This window comes from Fukomys damarensis, unplaced genomic scaffold (assembly GCF_012274545.1).
Source record: "Fukomys damarensis isolate Sample0158 unplaced genomic scaffold, DMR_v1.0_HiC HiC_scaffold_10, whole genome shotgun sequence".
In the NCBI taxonomy this organism is placed as follows: Eukaryota; Metazoa; Chordata; class Mammalia; order Rodentia; family Bathyergidae; genus Fukomys; species Fukomys damarensis.
In genome coordinates, this window is record NW_022900922.1 from 31052205 (window position 1) to 31059465 (window position 7261).

Genomic DNA, 7261 nt, shown 5'->3' on the forward strand with positions numbered 1-7261 from the left:
GGAGATAGGATCCAAGACGTGAGAAGAGATGAAAGTCCAGTGTGTTCTGCAGGCTGGGGAAGTCACCGCATGGCCTGCACATAAACTAAGGCCATTGACAAAGAGAAATCCAGAACAGCATTATAGGAACTGAATCTCAAGGTGATTTTTCAAGAACCTCATGAAATATCTGCCAAATGCAATGAGAATAAACACAATCTGATAACAGCCCTCATCTCATGAGGACTTACTACTTGGATCCCATCTCCTCACTCTTTTCCCTCTCTCCTTGGAAGGTCAGTGCAGGAGGGTCAGGCACTACGCTTAGTGGGATGGGGAGAGTAAAAGGCTTGGGGCGGAAAGTGCGCATGGCCTTCCTTGCACTGGCCCGGGCTGGAAAAGGACAAGAAGACTTTACTTACTATTTTTGAAATAGAAACTGATTGATTACTTGCTTGTAACCAAATCAAACCAAACCAAACCAAACAATAACAGCTGTTTATACGGCAGCATGTCTGTGCATTTGATGTTAGATGGGCCTATATTAACTCAATCATATACTGTTCTGATCTACATTTTTCCAAAACATTGTCAGTCTACTTCACATTTAGATTTTTTTCTCTTACATCCAATTAACACCTAGCTAACTAAATTTTGTGTTGAAGTGTTTTGATTCCAGTTGGATACAAATAAGCATCTATCATGACCACTCAATTTTTAGTCAATTACCCAAAAGGACAATTTTTCTCTTCAGCATAAACTTGGATGCATGAAACCCTAGGAAAGTAGCTTCATTGTGTTGGTTTTGATGAAATAATGTATTTAAAGCACTTGATTTGCTTTTTCTCCTAGGAAGAAGTGTACTTATCACAAAAGAAAGTTACCTTCAATATTGCTTCTCTTCATGGTAGATGTTACATTTACAGCTAACATCTACAAATAAGGTTTTAGTATTTATGTTTGCTATTCTGCTGTACTGATTTCCATTGATCTGTTTTTATTGAGATTGATGGTAAGAGCTATGGGATGTTGTGATTATTTTGAACTTTTATTTAGATAAAATATATCACTACATTCATTCATGGCTTGAAATATATGTCCACGTGGGTTTAGTCAATGTTTAGAGGTTCAAATGTTTGTATAGAAAAACTAATAATGTCTGTAAGAATTTAGATTGAGTAAGGTCCACATAGTCTGAATGTGGTGTATATGCTTGCTGATATTTAAAAGAGTAGAGTAAATTTTGATATATAGAGATCAAATAATATCAAAAGGAGGGCAATCAAATGATTGATAAATAAAATCTCTTATTTCTGATATTGTGCATATAACTATATATATAATTTTATTTCACTAGATGTCCAAAGAAATTGCAGTTCAGTGTTTCTATAAATAATACTTAATGATATGAGTGCCCATTTTATTTATGCCCTGTACACAAACTAACTTCATAAATAAATAAGATAAATAATAGTCTAGATTCTGTTCAAATAAGAGCTATTACTTCTACATTAGGGTAAGCAACACTTAGAGCATGACTGTTTTACTTACTGACTTATTAAATATTGCTCCAACCCAGGAGTATCAAAACCACACATATTCTGCTTCATTCTGAACTCTATCTACAACTGAGTAAAATGATTTAACTCTAAGAAGACAGTACTTAGAGATGATTCTAATAGGAAATGAATCACTCAGTGCTTCTCTCTAAGTGTTGTTTCTCTGAGCTCTTATTTATGAGCTCATTTTTAATTTGAAGTTTTACTTTTTAATTGAGAAATAAAACTGTTCATGCACATATATGGTGTATAACATACTATTTTGATCCAAGTATACAAAGACTGGCTAAACTGAGCTAATGGACTTTGCCCATGACCTCACACCCTTAACATTTTCTGTGGTGAGTGCATTTGATATCTACTTTCTTAGCAGTTTTCTACTATGTGTTGTATTATTATTAACTATATTTGTCATGTTTTTATTCACTAGATCTCCTGGCTTTATTTCTCTCTCAAGTTTAGTGGGCTTTGACCAACATCTCACCACTTTCTCTTTCCCCATGGTCCTTGGAAACCACAGCTCTGCTCTGATCTATGAGGTCCACTTTTTTTAGATTTCCATAGGTAAATGAGTCATCTTCAGCTTTTACTGCCATCATAACCCATATTTTACCCAGCGACCTCAATCATTAGCGGATTAATGGAAGTCGAAGAGGAACCTCATGATTTCTCTTTGTTGAACTGCACAAAATAATCAGCAAGGAAAGTCTTCTGTTCTAGGGGGTAACCTAGTCAGTGTTGTTTCTATATTTGACTGTATTTTTCAGGGTTTAAACGTGGCCATCCTGACCACTGTGATGATTTGAGCTGTTACAGTTCTACCACTGTGATCAAAAGGGACCATTTAGAATGCACTTGTAAAATGTGTCTGGAGTTGGAATCTTTGTTGCTCATCTAATTACTGTAGGGCATCTGTTTGGTGACCAGCTCGTTCTTCCCTGGAGCAAGTTGAGGCATCGAAGGCTGTCTGAACACACTCAGGGTGCAGTTTGCTGAGTCACATTCCCTGAGAGTTGTATATGCTACTCTATTACACTTTTCAGGTTAAATAGAAACTTTAGGTAAATGCAAGTTATATACATTGAAAAGCAAACCACCTATTTTTGTTAAAATAGAATTCCTGGGCATTTAGAAACTGTCAGGATTATCATCCTGGGAAAATATTCAGATTTCATCTTCAACATTAGTATCCTTTTACCACAAATTTGCTTCTTTTTCTTGGATAATAGTATTTTTTCTCAGTTCCATTTCCTACCTGGCCTCTGCCCTCAGGAACCTGGATGAAGGTAGAACAGTCCTAATGCTGGACAACCTAGCATCTATAACCTAATAGTTTCTTATTTTTTTCTGTGCAGATGATGGTTAAACTTGGTATTGTTCAACTTTACGAGGATGTGAAAGTGACACATATACATCAGAAACTGTACTTTCTAGCTCCTTCATTCCTTCACTGATTAGTAGCCAGGTGCTAGGCACAGTGACTAGCCAGATCACTTATATACACCCTTGATTTAGGGACAATGATGTTTGATGACATAAGGGTCATTACATAATGATCAGATGGGCATGTGGAGAAGGTGACACAAAAATGTCAGCCATTACTCAGTTCATTCCCAGGGTTTATGGAAGGCCCATAAAGTTTATTGCAGGTCTTTCATGGGAGATCTTGAAAAGAAGTGAAGTGTACACTTTTAGGAGAAGAGGGGGTGAAGGGAGGGCAGGGACAAGGGGAAAAAATGAGAACCAAGACCTGTCATGTAAAGGTACAAGATCCCAATGATGAGTGTAAATGTACTGTATACCTAAAATGTACCAATAAACTCAATGAAAGAAAAAAAAGAAGTGAAGTGTACAAAAGAGATTGCCACTCTATCTTTGTTGACTTGGAGAACAAGAACAAGAAGCAAATAATTCAGTTCTAAGGAGAGAGAGAGAGTGAGAGTGAGAGAAAGATTGAGAAGGAGGAAGGTGGGGGAGGGAAGGAAGGAGAGAGAGACCAAGTTCTTACATTTACACACCCAAATCCTTTGGCTCAGGAGCGATCTCAGCAGATTAGAGTTGCTGGGTGGAGTGGAGGCTGTGTTCCTCTTGGGGATGGTTGGCTGTGTCCCTCAGGAACCTGACTCACATGAGAAAGAGCACGGGGAGGGTCCCATCCTTTCTGCAGCCTCAGCACCCAGCATGGCTGGCTTCCATGGTCCGTGGCCTGTCATTCAACAGAAGACTCGTTTGTGGCCAAAGCTCCATCCCAACGCCGGAGACACATACCAGTCTCTCAAGTCAAACTTGTTATTTGTGCTGCATTGGCCTCTATTTAAAGCTGATCAATCCTGGCAGTGCCCCTGTCACTATAAACTGCACTTCCCAGAGCTCGATTTTCAAATAGTGAACTGCTTACAATAGCCATTTACAACTGTATGCTGTTTAATTAGCCAGCCTGGGCAGGGCTGCAGGCATAGATCACTTTGCTTTAAAGATTTGAGAATGTTAATAGTACAGTATATCATTTTAATTATTACTGGATTAATGTTGTGTCTTGAAGAACACCTAATGCAAATCATGCGAAATGGCCCAAAGTGACCCAAGGGTTGCTCGGTATTAGAAAAGTAATAGTTGTGATGCTTAAATATGAGGACATTTTCTTTGTTGAAATGTCAGTCAGCATTCCACAGCCGGCTCTCTGCAAGGAAAGCTTTTGTTTCCTCTGTTGGTAGCAACATGCCACACTTTACCCTATGAAAAGCCAGGTTTGCTAAGTGCCTTCTGTCTGACATGGGAGCCACGGGCCAGCTAGACAGGCTACTGAGTGCTGGACAGTGACTGCTGAACTGTGAGAGGTGCTGAAGTGTAAAGCACACGCAGCTCTACAAAGGCTTAGCAAAATTTAGTGTGTGCTTAGATCTTGCAAAAGCTATGTTTTAGATATATTTGCTTACATAAAAATTAATTTCACCTTTGTCTTTTAAAAACATTTTACTGTATAGCTATGAGAACATTTCATCATCACATAGGTGGACCATATTTCTGAGGCACATTTGATTTCTTATGAAAAGTGTTGGGTTAGACTTCAAGAAGAGAAGTGAAAACCCACAACAATACAAATGTTTTAAAAATTGTTATTACTACTAGCTGTATCGTAAAAGACTGTTAGTCTTTTTAAAATTATATATATATATATATAAATGTATATATATAATGTTTACATGAGATACATATGAGACTATACATTTAAATTGTTTCATATATGTGAAACTACACTTAATCCAAAAAGATGCACTCAGAAATGCATCTGAGCCAGGTGTGGTGGCACACGCCTATAATCCCAGCACTCGGGAGGCTGAGGCAAGAGGATCGCTGTGAGTTTGAGACCAGCCTGGGCTACACAGTGAGTTCCAGGTCAACTACATAGTGAGACCCTGTCTCAAAAAACCAAAACAAACAAACAAACAAAACAAAAAACAAAAAAGAAACACCCCCCCAAAAAAAAACCACCAAAAAAACCCAAAAAACAAAATCCCTGCATCTGAAACTGAAATTTTTAATTACTAACATGACACTACATGTGGAAACTCCATACCATAAAATCTTTTTATGCACAAAGTTATTAAAAACCTTGCATAGTTTCCTATAGGAGTTACTGCAATTCTCTTTTCCGTTGATCTGCTTTCTCCAAGATTATATATATACACATATATATATATATGTGCACACATAATATACTCAAATCCGAACATCAAATCCATGATGTTTGGATTTGAGTCCCTTTCACAAGATCTTATTAATATGTAAATATTCCAAAATCTGAAAAAAAATCTCAAATCCAAAACACTTTTGGTCCCAAGAGTTTTGGAAAAGGGCTATTCTGCCTACATATATGAGAGAGATTATTGAGAAGGACTGGAAAAAAATAAAAGGGAAGAGAGAAACTATTAAGCATCCAAAGATAATTTCTTGTAATAAAACCACAAAGAAGCCCACCAACTTTCCTCTGCAGCCGATGGCCCATTATTGAAATGTAGCCTCAGTCTAGGCCCTGTGTTTAGCAATGTCCCTAACAGGTACAAAGACAGCATTGACCGTCTGACAGGAACCTGTGCCATTCCTGAGAAGTGTCCATTCCAGGAATATCTAAGGATCTGTGGCTCACAGAACATGAAGGGTTAGAGAGAGGTGATACATTTGAAATAATCAGCAGGAAAACCATGGGAGCTATGAAATTCCATTGATAGATAAAACTAAAGGTAAGAAAAAACTGAAAATAATAAATTTGCAGGATCTTGCACATTTGAAATTTTGTAGAAACTTAGAAAGACAGAAAAGTACATGTCGGAAAGCTATGGGGCTAATCAATGCCTGGAAGGATTCCTAGGACCTCTTCCTGGAGCCCCACCTTTGGCACTGTCGTGTTGCTGCTTGCTGGCAAAAGCTGTGTTATATGAGCAGGGATGATGAGCAGTCGGTTAGAAGTGCTCAATGACAAAGTGTAATTAAACTGGTGAAACACATGCATATGTACGAAGCTCAGGGAAAAATAGCCTTGACTCTGCACAGCTGAAATCTTGACATCAAACAGATTTTAACATTCCACTATGCTCTCCCCACCCCACACTCCTGCACATTTATTTGTCAAATGCCCACTTTTTAGGGTAACATGACAGTCAAATGTTTAAGGCACAGGGTTTCCCTGACTGCCTGAAGTTTTTACCCTGAAGAGAATGAAAAAAAAAAGTATAAAGCTGTCCGGTTTGAACAAACAGTATTTTAAAGATATTTTTGTATAAGTTTTTGGCATTTGAAATTCTCTAGTAACCTTTCCAAGAAATCCTCACAGTCATCTGCTTTTGAGAGCAAGATTTCTTAATTCTGTCAATCCCTCTCTATTCTGTAGGTGTGGTACTAGGTGGAGAGACAGAAAACAGACTCCTGATTACTACATCAGAAGAGGTGCAACTGCTTCTATACTGAACAAACAAAGTGTTCAGATGTATACAGTAGCTAAAAGGAAACAGGACAGTTGCATTTTAAATGGAAATTTTCTAAATTTTTGTGCAAACCTTCTCTGAATCACCATAGCACCTCAAATGAAGACATTAACTTCAATCAGGTCTTTCTTTATGACAGTTATGATCAGTGCAAGTCCTAAAACAGATCCTTAAAAACTGTGTCAGGTGTAGTTGTGCATGCTCATAATCCCAGCACTCTGGGAATCAGAGCCAGGAAGATCAGAAGTTTGAGTCCCATGTGGGCAACTTAGTGAGAAGTTGCCTCAAAATAGAAAATAAAAAGACTGCCATTTATAGCTCAGTACAAAGGCCCTGAGTTCAATCCCTAGAACAGCAACAATACCGACAAAAGATACTGTTTGGTTTGTGTGCATAGAAAGAAAAACATTATCAAAACATATTTTGATCCTCAGGCCTATTTCTTTGCCAGTACCATGCTGTTTTTATCACAGTGGCTTTGTAGTATAGTTTCAAATTGGGAATTGTTACACCTGGTGCCATGTGACTGTTGCCTATAATGGCTTTTGCTATTCTAGGTCTCTTGTGGTTCCAAATAAATTTTTGGATTCTTTTTTCTAGTTCTGTGAAATATAGTGTTGGAATTTCAATTGGCATTGCATTGAATGTATATAGCAGTTTTGGTAGTATGGCCATTTTCACTATGTTGATTCTTCCTACCCAGGAGCAGGGGATATCTTTCCATTTTTTTATATCCTCTTC